Genomic DNA, 20,196 nt, shown 5'->3' with positions numbered 1-20,196 from the left:
GCAAATTTGAAATCAACTTGGATCTTGAATCTAGAGGTTGATAACCGAAAATTGTAATGCAGTAAATTAAAATCATATTGGATCTTCAATCCAGAGGTTGATAATAGGAAATTAAAATGCGAAAAATTAAAATCAACTTAGATCTTGAATCTAGAGGCTGAAAACTTGAAATTTAAAATCAACTTGGATCTTGAATCTATAGATTAATAATAGTAAATTAAAATGCTGAAAAATAAAATCAACTTAGATATTGAACCTAGAGGTTGATAGCCGAAAATTAAAATCAACTTCGATCTTGAATCCAAAGGTTTATAACAGGAAATTAAAATTCTGAAAATTAAAATCGACTTGGAAATTGAATCCAGAGGTTGATAATTGGAAATTTAAAATCAACTTGGATCTTGAATCCAAAAGTTGATAATAGGAAATTAAAATGCTAAAAATTAAAATCAACTTAGATCTTGAATCCAAAGGTTACTAACAGGAAATTAAAATGCTGAAAATTAAAATCTATTTGGATCTTGAATCCAGCGGTTGATAACAGGAAACTAGAATAAGCTTGGATATTGAATCCAGAGATTGATAACTAGAAAACAAAATCAACTTGGATTTTGAATCTAGAGGTTGATAATAGGAAATTAAAGTGCTAAAAATTAAAATCAACTTGGATCTTAAATCCAGAGGTTGATAACTTAAAATTTAAAGTCAACTTGGATCTTGAATCCAAAGGTTGATAATTGAAAATTAAAATCAAGTTGGATTTTGAGTCCAGAGCTTGATAGCAGGAAATTAAAATGCAGAAAATTAAAATCAACTCGGATCTTAAATCCAGAGGTTGATAACTGAAAATTTAAAATCCACTTGGATCTTGAATTCAGAGGTTGATAATTGGAAATTAAAATCAACTTGGATCTTGAATCTAGAGGCTGATAACAAGAAATTTAAATGCTGAAAATTAAAATCAACTTGGATCTTGAATCCAGAGGTTCATAACTGAAAATTTGAAATCAACTTGGATCTTGAATCCAGAGGTTGATAATAAGAAATTAAAATACTGCAAAATTAAAATCAACTTGAATCTTGAATCCAGAAATTGATACAAGAAATAGAAATGCTGAAAATTAAAATCAACTTGGATCTTGAATCCAGAGGTTGATAACTGGAAATTTAAATTCAACTTGGTTTTTGAATCCAGAGGTTGATAACAGGAAATTAAAATACTGAAAATCAAAATCTACTTGAATATTGAATCAAGAGGTTGATAGCTAGAAATTTAAAATCAACTTAGATCTTGAATCCAGAGGTTAATAACAGGAAATTAAAATGCAAAAGAGTAAAATCAACTCGGATCTTGAATCCAGAGGTTAATAACGAGAAATTAAAATGCAAAAAATTAAAATCAACTTTGGATCTTGAATCGAAAGGTTGATAACTGGAAATTTAAAATCAACTTGGACATTGAATCCAGAGGTTGATAACAGAAAATTAAAATGCTGAAAAGTAAAATCAACTCGGATCTTGAATCCAGAGGTTGGTAACTGGAAATTGAAAATCAACTTGGAACATGAATCCAGAGGTTGATAACAGGAAATTAAAATGTTGAAAATTAAAATCAACTCGGATCTTGAAACCAAAGGTTGATAACTGGAAATTTAAAATCAACTTGGATCTTGAATCCAGAGGTTGATAACTGAAAATTAAAATCAACTTGGATCTTGAATCCAGAGGCTGATAACACGAAATTAAAATCTTGAAAATTAAAATCAACTTGGACTTTGAATCCTGAGGTTGATAACTGCAAATTTAAATCAACTTGGATCTTGAATCCAGATGTTGATAACTGAAAATTGTAATGCTGAAAATAAAAATCAACTTGGATCTTGAATCCAGAGGTTGATAACTAGAAATTGTAATGCTAAAAATAAAAATCAACTTGGATCTTAAATCCAGAGGTTGATAACAGGAAATTAAAATGAGGAAAATTAAAATCAACTTGGATCTTGAGTCTGGAGGTTAATAACTGGAATTTTAAAATTAACTTGGACATTAAATCCAGAGGTTGATAACAGGAAAGTAAAATGCTGAAAAGTAAAATCAACTCGGATCTTGAATCCAGAGGTTGGTAACAGGAAATTGAAAATCAACTTGGATCATGAATCCAGAGATTGATAACAGGAAATTAAAATGCTGAAAATTCAAATCAACTCGGATCTTGAATCCCGAGGTTGATAACTGGAAATTTAAAATCAGCTTGGATCTTGAATCCAAAGGTTGATAACTGAAAATTAAAATCAACATGGATCTTGAATCCAGAGGCTGATAACAGGAAATTAAAATGCTAAAAATTAAAATCAAATTGGACCTTGAATCCTGAGGTTAATAACTACAAATTTGAAATCAACTTGGATCTTGAATCCATAGGTTGGTAACTGGAAATTGTAATGCTAAAAATAAAAATCAACTTGGATCATGAATCCAGAGGTTGATAACTGGAAATTGTAAGGTTGAAAATAAAAATCAACTTGGATCTTAAATCCAGCGGTTGATAACAGTAAATTAAAATGAGGAAAATTAAAAACAACTTGGAACTTGAATCTAGAGGTTGGTAACTGGAAATTTAAAATCAACATGGATATTGAATCCAGAGATTGATAACAGAAAATTAAAATGCTGAAAAGTAAAATTAACTCGGATCTTGAATCCAGAGGTTAGTAACTGAAAATTTAAAATCAAGTTGGATCATGAATCCAGAGGTTGATAACAGAAAATTAAAAAGCTAAAAATTAAAATCAATTAGGATTTTGAATCCAGAGGTTAATAACTGGAAATTCAAAATCAGCTTGGATCATGAATCCAGAGGTTGATAACTGGAAATTAAAATCAACTTGGATCTTGAATCCAGAGGCTGATAACAGGAAATTAAAATGCTGAAAATGAAAATCAACTTGGACCTTGAATCCTGAGGTTGATAACTGCAAATTTAAAATCAACTTGGATCTTGAATCCAGAGGTTGATAACTGGAAATTCTAAGGATGAAAATAAAAATCAACTTAGATCTTAAATCCAGAGGTTAATACCAGTAAATTAAAATGCTAAAAAAAAATCAACTTAGATATTGAACCTAGAGGTTGATAGCCGGAAACTAAAATCAACTTCGATCTTGAATCCAAAGGTTTATAACAGGAAATTAAAATTCTGAAAATTAAAAATCGACGTAGAACTTGAATCCAGAGGTTGATAACTGGAAATTTAAAATCAACTTGGATCTTGAATCCAGAAGTTGATAATAGGAAATTAAAATGTTAAAAATTAAAATCAACTTAGATCTTGAATCCAAAGGTTACTAACAGGAAATTAAAATGCTGAAAATTAAAATCTACTCGGATCTTGAATCCAGCAGTTGATAACAGGAAATTAAAATTAGCTTGGATATTGAATGCAGAGGTTGATAACTAGAAAACAAAATCAACTTGAATTTTGAATCTAGAGGTTGATAATAGGAAATTAAAGTGCTAAAAATTAAAATCAACTTGGATCTTGAATCCAGAGGTTGATAACTTGAAATTTAAAATCAACTTGGATCTTAAATCCAGAGGTTGATAATTGAAAATTAAAACCAAGTTGGATTTTGAGTCTAGAGGTTGATAACAGGAAATGAAAATGCTGAAAATTAAAATCAACTCAGATCTTGAATCCAGAGGTTGATAACTGAAAAATTAAAATCAACTTTGATCTTGAATCTGGAGGTTGATAACTTGAAATTTAAAACCAACTTGGATCTTGAATCTAGAGGTTAATAACAGTAAATTAAAATGCTAAAAAATAAAATCAACTTAGATATTGAACCTAGAGGTTGATAGCCAGAAATTAAAATCAACTTCGATCTTGAATCCAAAGGTTTATAACAAGAAATTAAAATTCTTAAAATTAAAATCGACTTGGAACTTGAATCCAGAGGTTGATAACTAGAAATTTAAAATCAACTTGGATCTTGAATCCAGATGTTGATAATAGGAAATTAAAATGCTGAAAATTAAAATCAACTTAAATCTTGAATCCAAAGGTTACTAACAGGAAATTAAAATGTTGAAAATTAAAATCTACTTGGATCTTAAATCCAGCGGTTGATAACAGGAAATTAAAATCAGCTTGGATATGGAATCCAGAGGTTGATAACTAGAAAACAAAATCAACTTCGATCATGAATCTAGAGGTTGATAATAGGAAATTAAAGTGCTAAAAATTAAAATCAACTTGGATCTTGAAACCAGAGGTTGATAACTTGAAATTTAAAATCAACTTGGATCTTGAATCCAGAGGTTGATAATTGGAAATTACAATCAAGTTGGATTTTGAATCTAAAGGTTAATAATAGGAAATTAAAAAGCTGAAAATTAAAATCAACTCGGATCTTGAATCCAGAGGTTGATAACTAGAAATTTAAAATCCACTTGGATCTTGAATCCAGAGGTTGATAATTGAAAATTAAAATCAAGTTGGATTTTGAATCTAGAGGTTGATAACAGGAAATTAAAATGCTGAAAATTAAAATCAACTCGGATCTTGAATCCAGAGGTTGATAGCTAGAAATTTAAAATCCACTTGGGTCTTGAATCCAGAGGTTGATAATTGAAAATTAAAATCAAGTTGGATTTTGAATCTAGAGGTTGATAACAAGAAATTAAAAAGCTGAAAATTAAAATCAACTCGTATCTTGAATCCAGAGGTTGATAGCTAGAAATTTAAAATCCACTTGGATCTTGAATCCAGAGGTTGATAATTGAAAATTAAAATCAAGTTGGATTTTGAATCTAGAGGTTGATAACAGGAAATTAAAATGCTGAAAATTAAAATCAACTCGGATCTTGAATCCAGAGGTTGATAACTGGAAATTTAAAATCTACTTGGATCTTGAATCCAGAGGTTGATAACAGGAAATTAAAATACTGAAAATTAAAATCAACTTGAATCTTGAATCCAGAAGTTGATAACAAAAAATTAAAATACTGAAAATAAAAATCAACTTGGATCTTGAATTCAGAGGTTGATAACTGGAAATTTAAATTCAACTTGGATCTTGAATCCAGAGGTTGGCAACAGGAAATTAAAATACTAAAAATTAAGATCTACTTGAATATTGAATCAAGAGGTTGATAGCTGAAAATTTAAAATCAACTTAGATCTTGAATCCAGAGGTTAATAACCGGAAATTAAAATGCGAAAAAGTAAAATCAACTCGGATCTTGAACCAGGAGGTTAATAAAAAAAAAAAAAAAACAATTTCGAAAAATTAAAATCAACTTGGATCTTGAATCGAGAGGTTGATAACTGGAAATTTAAAATCAACTTGGATATTGAATCCAGAGGTTGATAACAGGAAATTAAAATGCTGAAAAGTAAAATCAACTCGGATCTTGAATCCAGAGGTTGGCAACTGGAAATTGAAAATCAACTTGGATCATGAATCCAAAGGTTGATAACAGGAAATTAAACAGCTGAAAATTAAAATCGACTTGAATCTTGAATCCAGAGGTTGATAATAGGAAATTAAAATGCTGAAAATTAAAATCAACTTGGATATTGAATCCAGTGGCTAATAACTTGAAATTAAAATGCTGAAAATTAAAATCAACTTGGATCTTGAGTCTAGAGGTTAATAATAGGGAAAATTAAAATCAACTTGGATCTTAAGTCTAGAGGTTAATAATAGGAAATTAAAATGTTTAAAATTATAATTAACTTGGATTTGAACCCAGAGGTTGGTAGCAGAAAATTAAAATCAACTTGGATCTTAAATCCAGAGGTTGATAACAGGAAATTAAAATGCTGAAAATTAAAATCAACTTGGACCTTGAATCCTAAGGTTGATAACTGCAAATTTGAAATCAACTTGGATCTTGAATCCAGTTGATAACTGGAAATTGTAATGCTGAAAATAAAAATCAAGTTGGATCTTAATTCCAGAGGTTGATAATAGGAAATTATAGTGAGAAAAATTAAAATCAACTTGGATCTTGAATCTGGAGGTTGATAACTGGAAATTTAAAATCAACTTGGATATTAAATCTAGAGATTGATAACAGGAAATTAAAATGTTGAAAAGTAAAATCAACTCGGATCTTGAATCCAGAGGTTAGTAACTGGAAACTGAAAATCAACTTGGATCATGAATCCAAAGGTTGATAACAGGAAATTAAATTGTTGAAAATGAAAATCAACTAGGATCTTGAATCCAGAGGTTGATAACTGAAAATTTAAAATCAGCCTGGATCTTGAATCCAGAGGTTGATAACTGGAAATTTAAAATCAACTCGGATATTAAATCCAGAGGCTGATAACAGGAAATTAAAATGCTGAAAAGTAAAATCAACTCGGATCTTGAATCCAGAGGTTAATGTGGCGAAAATCAACTTGGATCATGAATCCAAAGGTTGATAACAGGAAATTAAAATGTTAAAAATGAAAATCAACTTAGACCTTGAATCCTGGGGTTGATAACTGTAAATTTGAAATCAACTTGGATCTTGAATTCAGAGGTTGATAACTGGAAATTGTAATGCTGAAAATAAAAATTAACTTGGATCTTAAATCCAGGGGTTAATAACAGTAAATTAAAATGCTGAAAAATAAAATCAACTTAGATATTAAACCTAGAGGTTGATAGCCGAAAATTAAAATCAACTTTGATCTTGAATCCAAAGGTTTATAACAGGAAATTAAAATTCTAAAAATTAAAATCGACTTGTAAATTGAATCCAGAGGTTGATAACTGGAAATTTAAAATCAACTTGGATTTTGAATCCAGAAGTTGATAATAGGAAATTAAAATGCTAAAATTTAAAATCAACTTAGATCTTGAATCCAAAGGTTACTAATAGGAAATTAAAATGCTGAAAATTAAAATCTACTTGGATCTTGAATCCAGCGGTTGATAACAAGAAATTACAATCAGCTTGGATATTGAATCCAGAGGTTGATAATTAGAAAACAAAATCAACTTGGATTTTGAATCCAGAGGTTGATAACTTGAAATATAAATTCAACTTGGATCTCCAATCCAGAGGTTGATAATTGAAAATTAAAATCAAGTTGGATTTTGAGTCCAGAGGTTGATAACAGAAAATTAAAATGCTGAAAATTAAAATCAACTCAGATCTTGAATTCAGAGGTTGATAACTGAAAAATTAAAATCAACTTGGATCATGAATCTGGAGGTTGATAACTTGAAAATTCAAATCAACTAGGATCTTGAATCAAGAGGTTAATAACAGTAAATTAAAATCCTGAAAAATAAAATCAACTTAGATATTGAACCTAGAGGTTGATAGCCGGAAATTAAAATCAACTTCGATCTTGAATCGAAAGGTTTATAACAGGAAATTAAAATTCTTAAAATTAAAATCGACTTGGAACTTGAATCCAGAGGTTGATAACTGGAAATAAAAATACTGAAAATTAAAATCTACTTGAATATTGAATCAAGAGGTTGATAGCTAGAAATTTAAAATCAACTTAGATCTTGAATCCAGAGTTTAATAACAGGAAATTAAAATGCGAAAAAGTAAAATCAACTCGGATCTTGAATCCCGAGGTTAATAACAAGAAATTAAAATTCGAAAAGTTAAAATCAACTTAGATCTTGAATCGAGAGGTTGATAACTGGAAATTTAAAATCAACTTGGATATTGAATCCAGAGGTTGATAACAGGAAATTAAAATGCTGAAGAGTAAAATCAACTCGGATCTTAAATCCAGAGGTTGGTAACTGGAAATTAAAAATCAACTTGGATCATGATTCCAGAGGTTGATAACAGGAAATTAAAATGCTGAAAATTAAAATCAACTTGGATCTTGAATCCGAGGTTGATAACAGGAAATTAAAATCTGAAAATTAAAATCAACTTGGATATTAAATCCAAAGGTTAATAACTTGGACTTAAATTACTGAAAATTAAAATCAAATTGGATCTTGATTCTAGATGTTGATAATAGAAAATTAAAAAGTTGAAAATTAAAATTAATTTGGATTTGAACCTAGAGGTTGATAGCAGAAAATTAAAATCAACTTGGATCTAGAATCCAGTGGTTGATAACAGGAAATTAAAATGCTAAAAATTAAAATCAACTTGGATCTTGAATCCAAAGGTTACTAACAGGAAATTAAAATGCTCAAAATTAAAATCTACTTGGATCTTGAATACAGCGGTTGATAACAGGAAATTAAAATCAGCTTTGATATTGAGTCCAAAGGTTGATAACTAGAAAAAAAAATCGACTTGGATCTTGAATCTAGAGGTTGATAATAGGAAATTATAGTGCTAAAAATTAAAATCAACTTGGATCTTGAATCCAGATGTTGATAACCAGAAATTTAAAATCAACTTGGATCTTGAATCTAGAGGTTGATAATTGGAAATTACAATCAAGTTGGATTTTAAATCTAAAGATTGATAACTGGAAATTAAAATACTGAGAATTAAAATCAACACGGATCTTGAATCAAGAGATTGATAACTAGAAATTTAAAATCCACTTGGATCTTGAATCCAGAGGTTGATAATTGGAAATTAAAATCAAGTTGAATTTTGAATCTAGAGGTTGATAACAGGAAATTAAAATGCTGAAAATTAAAATCAACTTGGATCTTGAATCCAGAGGTTGATAACTAGAAATTTAAAATCAACTTGGATCTTGAATCCAGAGGTTGATAATAGGAAATTAAAATACTGAAAATTAAAATCAACTTGAATCTTGAATCCAGAAGTTGATAACAAGGAATTAAAATGCTTAAAACTAAAATCAACTTGGATCTTGAATCCAGAGGTTGATAACTGGAAATTTAAATTCAACTTGGATCTTGAATCCAGAGGTTGATAACAGGAAATAAAAATACTGAAAATTAAAATCTACTTGAATATTGAATCAAGAGGTTGATAGCTGAAAATTTAAAATCAACTTAGATCTTTAATCCAGAGGTTAATGACGAAATTTAAATGCGGAAAAGTAAAATCAACTCGGATCTTGAATCCAGAGGTTAATAACAAGAAATTAAAATGTGAAAAATTAAAATCAACTTGGATCTTGAATCGAAAGGTTGATAACTGAAAATTTAAAATCAACTTGGATATTGAATCCAAAGGTTGATAACAGGAAATTAAAATGCTGAAGAGTAAAATCAACTCGGATCTTAAATCCAGAGGTTGGTAACTGGAAATTGAAAATCAACTTGGATCATGAATCCAAAGGTTGATAACAGGAAATTAAAAAGCTAAAAATTAAAATCAACTAGGATTTTTAATCTAGAGGGTGATAACTGGAAATTCAAAATCAGCTTGAATCTTGAATCCAGAGGTTGATAACTGGAAATTAAAATCAACATGGATCTTGAATCCAGAGGCTGATAATAGGAAATTAAAATGCTGAAAATTAAAATCAACTTGGACCTTGAATCCTGAGGTTGATAACTGCAAATTTGAAATCAACTTGGATCTTGAATCGAGGTTGATAATTGGAAATTGTAATGACAAAAATAAAAATCAACTTGATCTTAAATCCAGAGGTTAATAACGATAAATTAAAATGCTAAAAAAAAAATCAACTTAGATATTGAACCTAGAGGTTGATAGCCAGAAACTAAAATCAACTTCGGTCTTGAATCCAAAGGTTTATAACAGGAAATTAAAATTCTGAAAATTAAAATCGACTTAGAACTTGAATCCAGAGGTTGATAACTGGAAATTTAAAATCAACTTGGATCTTGAATCCAGAAGTCGATAATAGGAAATTAAAATACTAAAAATTAAAATCAACTTATATCTTGAATCCAAAGGTTACTAACAGGAAATTAAAATGCTGAAAATTAAAATCTACTCGGATCTTGAATCCAGCAGTTGATAACAGGAAATTAAAATTAGCTTGGATATTGAATGCAGAGGTTGATAACTAGAAAACAAAATCAACTTGAATTTTGAATCTAGAGGTTGATAATAGGAAATTAAAGTGCTAAAAATTAAAATCAACTTGGATCTTGAATCCAGAGGTTGATAACTTGAAATTTAAAATCAACTTGGATCTTGAATCCAGAGGTTGATGATTGAAAATTAAAATCAAGTTGGATTTTGAGTCTAGAGGTTGATAACAGGAAATGAAAATGCTAAAAATTAAAATCAACTCAGATCTTGAATCCAGAGGTTGATAACTGGAAAATTAAAATCAACTTGGATCTTGAATCTGGAGGTTGATAACTTGAAATTTAAAATCAACTTGGATCTTGAATCTAGAGGTTAATAACAGTAAATTAAAATGCTAAAAAATAAAATCAAATTAGATATTGAACCTAGAGGTTGATAGCCAGAAATTAAAATCAACTTCGATCTTGAATCCAAAGGTTTATAACAAGAAATTAAAATTCTTAAAATTAAAATCGACTTGGAACTTGAATCCAGAGGTTGGTAACTGGAAATTTAAAATCAACTTGGATCTTGAATCCAAATGTTGATAATAGGAAATTAAAATGCTGAAAATTAAAATCAACTTAAATCTTAAATCCAAAGGTTACTAACAGGAAATTAAAATGCTGAAAATTAAAATCTACTTAGATCTTGAATCCAGCGGTTGATAACAGGAAATTAAAATCAGCTTGGATATTGAATCCAGAGGTTGATAACTAGAAAACAAAATCAACTTGGATCTTGAATCTAGATGTTGATAATAGGAAATTAAAGTGCTAAAAATTAAAATCAACTTGGATCTTGAATCAAGAGGTTGATAACTTGAAAATTAAAATCGACTTGGAACTTGAATCCAGAGGTTGATAACTGGAAATAAAAATACTGAAAATTAAAATCTACTTGAATATTGAATCAAGAGGTTGATAGCTAGAAATTTAAAATCAACTTAGATCTTGAATCCAGAGTTTAATAACAGGAAATTAAAATGCGAAAAAGTAAAATCAACTCGGATCTTGAATCCCGAGGTTAATAACAAGAAATTAAAATTCGAAAAGTTAAAATCAACTTAGATCTTGAATCGAGAGGTTGATAACTGGAAATTTAAAATCAACTTGGATATTGAATCCAGAGGTTGATAACAGGAAATTAAAATGCTGAAGAGTAAAATCAACTCGGATCTTAAATCCAGAGGTTGGTAACTGGAAATTAAAAATCAACTTGGATCATGATTCCAGAGGTTGATAACAGGAAATTAAAATGCTGAAAATTAAAATCAACTTGGATCTTGAATCCAGAGGTTGATAACAGGAAATTAAAATGCTGAAAATTAAAATCAACTTGGATATTAAATCCAAAGGTTAATAACTTGGACTTAAATTACTGAAAATTAAAATCAAATTGGATCTTGATTCTAGATGTTGATAATAGAAAATTAAAAAGTTGAAAATTAAAATTAATTTGGATTTGAACCTAGAGGTTGATAGCAGAAAATTAAAATCAACTTGGATCTAGAATCCGATGGTTGATAACAGAAATTAAAATGCTAAAAATTAAAATCAACTTGGATCTTGAATCCAAAGGTTACTAACAGGAAATTAAAATGCTCAAAATTAAAATCTACTTGGATCTTGAATACAGCGGTTGATAACAGGAAATTAAAATCAGCTTGGATATTGAGTCCAAAGGTTGATAACTAGAAAAAAAAATCGACTTGGATCTTGAATCTAGCGGTTGATAATAGGAAATTATAGTGCTAAAAATTAAAATCAACTTGGATCTTGAATCCAGATGTTGATAACCAGAAATTTAAAATCAACTTGGATCTTGAATCTAGAGGTTGATAATTGGAAATTACAATCAAGTTGGATTTTAAATCTAAAGATTGATAACTGGAAATTAAAATACTGAGAATTAAAATCAACACGGATCTTGAATCAAGAGATTGATAACTAGAAATTTAAAATCCACTTGGATCTTGAATCCAGAGGTTGATAATTGGAAATTAAAATCAAGTTGAATTTTGAATCTAGAGGTTGATAACAGGAAATTAAAATGCTGAAAATTAAAATCAACTTGGATCTTGAATCCAGAGGTTGATAACTAGAAATTTAAAATCAACTTGGATCTTGAATCCAGAGGTTGATAATAGGAAATTAAAATACTGAAAATTAAAATCAACTTGAATCTTGAATCCAGAAGTTGATAACAAGGAATTAAAATGCTGAAAACTAAAATCAACTTGGATCTTGAATCCAGAGGTTGATAACTGGAAATTTAAATTCAACTTGGATCTTGAATCCAGAGGTTGATAACAGGAAATAAAAATACTGAAAATTAAAATCTACTTGAATATTGAATCAAGAGGTTGATAGCTGAAAATTTAAAATCAACTTAGATCTTTAATCCAGAGGTTAATGACAGGAAATTAAAATGCGGAAAAGTAAAATCAACTCGGATCTTGAATCCAGAGGTTAATAACAAGAAATTAAAATGTGAAAAATTAAAATCAACTTGGATCTTGAATCGAAAGGTTGATAACTGAAAATTTAAAATCAACTTGGATATTGAATCCAAAGGTTGATAACAGGAAATTAAAATGCTGAAGAGTAAAATCAACTCGGATCTTAAATCCAGAGGTTGGTAACTGGAAATTGAAAATCAACTTGGATCATGAATCCAAAGGTTGATAACAGGAAATTAAAAAGCTAAAAATTAAAATCAACTAGGATTTTTAATCTAGAGGGTGATAACTGGAAATTCAAAATCAGCTTGAATCTTGAATCCAGAGGTTGATAACTGGAAATTAAAATCAACATGGATCTTGAATCCAGAGGCTGATAATAGGAAATTAAAATGCTGAAAATTAAAATCAACTTGGACCTTGAATCCTGAGGTTGATAACTGCAAATTTGAAATCAACTTGGATCTTGAATCCAGAGGTTGATAATTGGAAATTGTAATGACAAAAATAAAAATCAACTTCGATCTTAAATCCAGAGGTTAATAACAGTAAATTAAAATGCTAAAAAAAAAATCAACTTAGATATTGAACCTAGAGGTTGATAGCTAGAAACTAAAATCAACTTCGGTCTTGAATCCAAAGGTTTATAACAGGAAATTAAAATTCTGAAAATTAAAATCGACTTAGAACTTGAATCCAGAGGTTGATAACTGGAAATTTAAAATCAACTTGGATCTTGAATCCAGAAGTTGATAATAGGAAATTAAAATACTAAAAATTAAAATCAACTTATATCTTGAATCCAAAGGTTACTAACAGGAAATTAAAATGCTGAAAATTAAAATCTACTCGGATCTTGAATCCAGCAGTTGATAACAGGAAATTAAAATTAGCTTGGATATTGAATGCAGAGGTTGATAACTAGAAAACAAAATCAACTTGAATTTTGAATCTAGAGGTTGATAATAGGAAATTAAAGTGCTAAAAATTAAAATCAACTTGGATCTTGAATCCAGAGGTTGATAACTTGAAATTTAAAATCAACTTGGATCTTGAATCCAGAGGTTGATGATTGAAAATTAAAATCAAGTTGGATTTTGAGTCTAGAGGTTGATAACAGGAAATGAAAATGCTAAAAATTAAAATCAACTCAGATCTTGAATCCAGAGGTTGATAACTGGAAAATTAAAATCAACTTGGATCTTGAATCTGGAGGTTGATAACTTGAAATTTAAAATCAACTTGGATCTTGAATCTAGAGGTTAATAACAGTAAATTAAAATGCTAAAAAATAAAATCAAATTAGATATTGAACCTAGAGGTTGATAGCCATAAATTAAAATCAACTTCGATCTTGAATCCAAAGGTTTATAACAAGAAATTAAAATTCTTAAAATTAAAATCGACTTGGAACTTGAATCCAGAGGTTGGTAACTGGAAATTTAAAATCAACTTGGATCTTGAATCCAAATGTTGATAATAGGAAATTAAAATGCTGAAAATTAAAATCAACTTAAATCTTAAATCCAAAGGTTACTAACAGGAAATTAAAATGCTGAAAATTAAAATCTACTTAGATCTTGAATCCAGCGGTTGATAACAGGAAATTAAAATCAGCTTGGATATTGAATCCAGAGGTTGATAACTAGAAAACAAAATCAACTTGGATCTTGAATCTAGATGTTGATAATAGGAAATTAAAGTGCTAAAAATTAAAATCAACTTGGATCTTGAATCAAGAGGTTGATAACTTGAAAATTAAAATCGACTTGGAACTTGAATCCAGAGGTTGATAACTGGAAATAAAAATAATGAAAATTAAAATCTACTTGAATATTGAATCAAGAGGTTGATAGCTAGAAATTTAAAATCAACTTAGATCTTGAATCCAGAGTTTAATAACAGGAAATTAAAATGCGAAAAAGTAAAATCAACTCGGATCTTGAATCCCGAGGTTAATAACAAGAAATTAAAATTCGAAAAGTTAAAATCAACTTAGATCTTGAATCGAGAGGTTGATAACTGGAAATTTAAAATCAACTTGGATATTGAATCCAGAGGTTGATAACAGGAAATTAAAATGCTGAAGAGTAAAATCAACTCGGATCTTAAATCCAGAGGTTGGTAACTGGAAATTAAAAATCAACTTGGATCATGATTCCAGAGGTTGATAACAGGAAATTAAAATGCTGAAAATTAAAATCAACTTGGATCTTGAATCCAGAGGTTGATAACAGGAAATTAAAATGCTGAAAATTAAAATCAACTTGGATATTAAATCCAAAGGTTAATAACTTGGACTTAAATTACTGAAAATTAAAATCAAATTGGATCTTGATTCTAGATGTTGATAATAGAAAATTAAAAAGTTGAAAATTAAAATTAATTTGGATTTGAACCTAGAGGTTGATAGCAGAAAATTAAAATCAACTTGGATCTAGAATCCAGTGGTTGATAACAGGAAATTAAAATGCTAAAAATTAAAATCAACTTGGATCTTGAATCCAAAGGTTACTAACAGGAAATTAAAATGCTCAAAATTAAAATCTACTTGGATCTTGAATACAGCGGTTGATAACAGGAAATTAAAATCAGCTTGGATATTGAGTCCAAAGGTTGATAACTAGAAAAAAAAATCGACTTGGATCTTGAATCTAGAGGTTGATAATAGGAAATTATAGTGCTAAAAATTAAAATCAACTTGGATCTTGAATCCAGATGTTGATAACCAGAAATTTAAAATCAACTTGGATCTTGAATCTAGAGGTTGATAATTGGAAATTACAATCAAGTTGGATTTTAAATCTAAAGATTGATAACTGGAAATTAAAATACTGAGAATTAAAATCAACACGGATCTTGAATCAAGAGATTGATAACTAGAAATTTAAAATCAACTTGGATCTTGAATCCAGATTTTGATGCTAAAAATTAAAATCAACTTGGATTTCAAATCTAGAGGTGGATAGCAGAAATTAAAATGTTGAAAATTAAAATCAACTTGGATCTTGAATCCAGAGGTTGATAACTAGAAATTTAAAATCAACTTGGATCTTGAATCCAGAGGTTGATAATAGGAAATTAAAATACTGAAAATTAAAATCAACTTGAATCTTGAATCCAGAAGTTGATAACAAGGAATTAAAATGCTGAAAACTAAAATCAACTTGGATCTTGAATCCAGAGGTTGATAACTGGAAATTTAAATTCAACTTGGATCTTGAATCCAGAGGTTGATAACAGAAATAAAAATACTGAAAATTAAAATCTACTTGAATATTGAATCAAGAGGTTGATAGCTGAAAATTTAAAATCAACTTAGATCTTTAATCCAGAGGTTAATGACAGGAAATTAAAATGCGGAAAAGTAAAATCAACTCGGATCTTGAATCCAGAGGTTAATAACAAGAAATTAAAATGTGAAAAATTAAAATCAACTTGGATCTTGAATCGAAAGGTTGATAACTGAAAATTTAAAATCAACTTGGATATTGAATCCAAAGGTTGATAACAGGAAATTAAAATGCTGAAGAGTAAAATCAACTCGGATCTTAAATCCAGAGGTTGGTAACTGGAAATTGAAAATCAACTTGGATCATGAATCCAAAGGTTGATAACAGGAAATTAAAAAGCTAAAAATTAAAATCAACTAGGATTTTTAATCTAGAGGGTGATAACTGGAAATTCAAAATCAGCTTGAATCTTGAATCCAGAGGTTGATAACTGGAAATTAAAATCAACATGGATCTTGAATCCAGAGGCTGATAATAGGAAATTAAAATGCTGAAAATTAAAATCAACTTGGACCTTGAATCCTGAGGTTGATAACTGCAAATTTGAAATCAACTTGGATCTTGAATCCAGAGGTTGATAATTGGAAATTGTAATGACAAAAATAAAAATCAACTTCGATCTTAAATCCAGAGGTTAATAACAGTAAATTAAAATGCTAAAAAAAAAATCAACTTAGATATTGAACCTAGAGGTTGATAGCCAGAAACTAAAATCAACTTCGGTCTTGAATCCAAAGGTTTATAACAGGAAATTAAAATTCTGAAAATTAAAATCGACTTAGAACTTGAATCCAGAGGTTGATAACTGGAAATTTAAAATCAACTTGGATCTTGAATCCAGAAGTTGATAATAGGAAATTAAAATACTAAAAATTAAAATCAACTTATATCTTGAATCCAAAGGTTACTAACAGGAAATTAAAATGCTGAAAATTAAAATCTACTCGGATCTTGAATCCAGCAGTTGATAACAGGAAATTAAAATTAGCTTGGATATTGAATGCAGAGGTTGATAACTAGAAAACAAAATCAACTTGAATTTTGAATCTAGAGGTTGATAATAGGAAATTAAAGTGCTAAAAATTAAAATCAACTTGGATCTTGAATCCAGAGGTTGATAACTTGAAATTTAAAATCAACTTGGATCTTGAATCCAGAGGTTGATGATTGAAAATTAAAATCAAGTTGGATTTTGAGTCTAGAGGTTGATAACAGGAAATGAAAATGATAAAAATTAAAATCAACTCAGATCTTGAATCCAGAGGTTGATAACTGGAAAATTAAAATCAACTTGGATCTTGAATCTGGAGGTTGATAACTTGAAATTTAAAATCAACTTGGATCTTGAATCTAGAGGTTAATAACAGTAAATTAAAATGCTAAAAAATAAAATAAAATTAGATATTGAACCTAGAGGTTGATAGCCAGAAATTAAAATCAACTTCGATCTTGAATCCAAAGGTTTATAACAAGAAATTAAAATTCTTAAAATTAAAATCGACTTGGAACTTGAATCCAGAGGTTGGTAACTGGAAATTTAAAATCAACTTGGATCTTGAATCCAAATGTTGATAATAGGAAATTAAAATGCTGAAAATTAAAATCAACTTAAATCTTAAATCCAAAGGTTACTAACAGGAAATTAAAATGCTGAAAATTAAAATCTACTTAGATCTTGAATCCAGCGGTTGATAACAGGAAATTAAAATCAGCTTGGATATTGAATCCAGAGGTTGATAACTAGAAAACAAAATCAACTTGGATCTTGAATCTAGATGTTGATAATAGGAAATTAAAGTGCTAAAAATTAAAAGCAACTTGGATCTTGAATCAAGAGGTTGATAACTTGAAATTTAAAATCAACTTGGATCTTGAATCTTGAGGTTGATAATTGGAAATTACAACCAAGTTGGAATTTGAATTAAAGGTTGATAACAGGAAATTAAAATGTTGAAAATTAAAATTAACTCGGATCTTGAATCCAGAGGTTGATAACTAGAAATTTAAAATCCACTTGGATCTTGAATCCAGAGGTTGATAATTGAAAATTAAAATCAAGTTGGATTTTGAATCTAGAGGTTGATAACAGGAAATTAAAATGCTGAAAAATAAAATCAACTCGGATCTTGAATCCAGAGGTTGATAGCTAGAAATTTAAAATCCACTTGGAACTTGAATCTAGAGGTTGATAATTGAAAATTAAAATCAAGTTGGATTTTGAATCTTGAGGTTGATAACAGGAAATTAAAATGCTGAAAATTAAAATCAACTCAGATCTTGAATCCAGAGGTTGATAGCTAGAAATTTAAAATCCACTTGGATCATGAATCTAGAGGTTGATAATTGAAAATTAAAATCAAGTTGGATTTTGAATATAGAGGTTGATAACAGGAAATTAAAATGCTGAAAATTAAAATCAACTCGGATCTTGAATCCAGAGGTTGATAACTGGAAATTTAAAGTCAACTTAGATCTTGAATCCAGAGGTTGATAACAGGAAATTAAAATACAGAAAATTAAAATCAACTTGAATCTTGAATCCAGAAGTTGGTAACAAAAAATTAAAATGCTGAAAATAAAAATCAACTCGGATCTTGAATTCAGAGGTTGATAACTGGAAATTTAAATTCAACTTGGATCTTGAATCTAGAGGTTGATAGCAGGAAATTAAAATACTAAAAATTAAAATCTACTTGAATATTGTATCAAGAGGTTGATAGCTGGAAATTTAAAATCAACTTAGATCTTGAATCCAGAGGTTAATAACAGGAAATTAAAATGCGGAAAAGTAAAATCAACTCGGATCTTGAACCAGGAGGTTGGTAACTGGAAATTGAAAATCAACTTGAATCATGAATCTAGAGGTTGATAACAGGAAATTAAAAAGCTAAAAATTAAAATCAATTAGGATTTTGAATCTAGAGGGTGATAACTGGAAATTCAAAATCAGTTTGAATCTTGAATCCAGAGGTTGATAACAAAAAATTAAAATGCTGAAAATAAAAATCAACTTGCATCTTGAATTTCAGAGGTTGATAACTGGAAATTTAAATTCAACTTGGATCTTGAATCTAGAGGTTGATAGCAGGAAATTAAAATACTAAAAATTAAAATCTACTTGAATATTGTATCAAGAGATTGATAGCTGGAAATTTAAAATCAACTTAGATCTTGAATCCAGAGGTTAATAACAGGAAATTAAAATGCGGAAAAGTAAAATCAACTCGGATCTTGAACCAGGAGGTTAATAACAAAAAATTCAAATGCGAAAAAGTCAAATCAACTTGGATCTTGAATCGAAAGGTTGATAACTGAAAATTTAAAATCAACTTGGATATTGAATCCAAAGGTTGATAACAGGAAATTAAAATGCTGAAGAGTAAAATCAACTCGGATCTTGAATCCAGAAGTTGGCAACTGGAAATTGAAAATCAACTTGGATCATGAATTCAGAGGTTGATAACAGGAAATTAAAATGCTGAAAATTAAAATCAACTTGGATCTTGAATCCAGAGGTTGATAACCGGAAATTAAAATGTTGAAAATTAAAATCAACTTGGATATTGAATCCAGAGGCTAATAACTTGAAATTAAAATAGGGAAAATTAAAATCAACTTGGATCTTAAGTCTAGAGGTTAATAATAGGAAATTAAAATGTTTAAAATTATAATTAACTTGGATTTGAACCCAGAGGTGGATAGCAGAAAATTAAAATCAACTTGGATCTTAAATCCAGAGGTTGATAACAGGAAATTAAAATGCTGAAAATTAAAATCAACATGGACCTTGAATCCTGAGGTTGATAACTGCAAATTTGAAATCAACTTGGATCTTGAATCCAGTTGATAATTGGAAATTGTAATGCTGAAAATAAAAATCAAGTTGGATCTTAATTCCAGAGGTTGATAATAGGAAATTATAGTGAGAAAAATTAAAATCAACTTGGATCTTGAATCTGGAGGTTGATAACTGGAAATTTAAAATCAACTTGGATATTAAATCTAGAGACTGATAACAGGAAATTAAAATGCTGAAAAGTAAAATCAACTCAGATCTTGAATCCAGAGGTTAGTAACTGGAAACTGAAAATCAACTTGGATCATGAATCCAAAGGTTGATAACAGGAAATTAAATTGTTGAAAATGAAAATCAACTAGGATCTTGAATCCAGAGGTTGATAACTGGAAATTTAAAATCAGCCTGGATCTTGAATCCAGAGGTTGATAACTGGAAATTTAAAATCAACTCGGATATTAAATATAGAGGCTGATAACAGGAAATTAAAATGCTGAAAAGTAAAATCAACTCGGATCTTGAATCCAGAGGTTAGTAACTGAAAACTGAAAATCAACTTGGATCATGAATCCAAAGGTTGATAACAGGAAATTAAAATGTTCAAAATGAAAATCAACTAGGATCTTGAATCCAAAAGTTGATAACTGGAAATTTAAAATCAGCTTGGATCTTGAATCCAGAGGTTGATAACTGAA

This window comes from Hevea brasiliensis, chromosome 6, assembly GCF_030052815.1.
Source record: "Hevea brasiliensis isolate MT/VB/25A 57/8 chromosome 6, ASM3005281v1, whole genome shotgun sequence".
In the NCBI taxonomy this organism is placed as follows: domain Eukaryota; kingdom Viridiplantae; phylum Streptophyta; class Magnoliopsida; order Malpighiales; family Euphorbiaceae; genus Hevea; species Hevea brasiliensis.
This window is presented reverse-complemented; position numbering follows the sequence as displayed.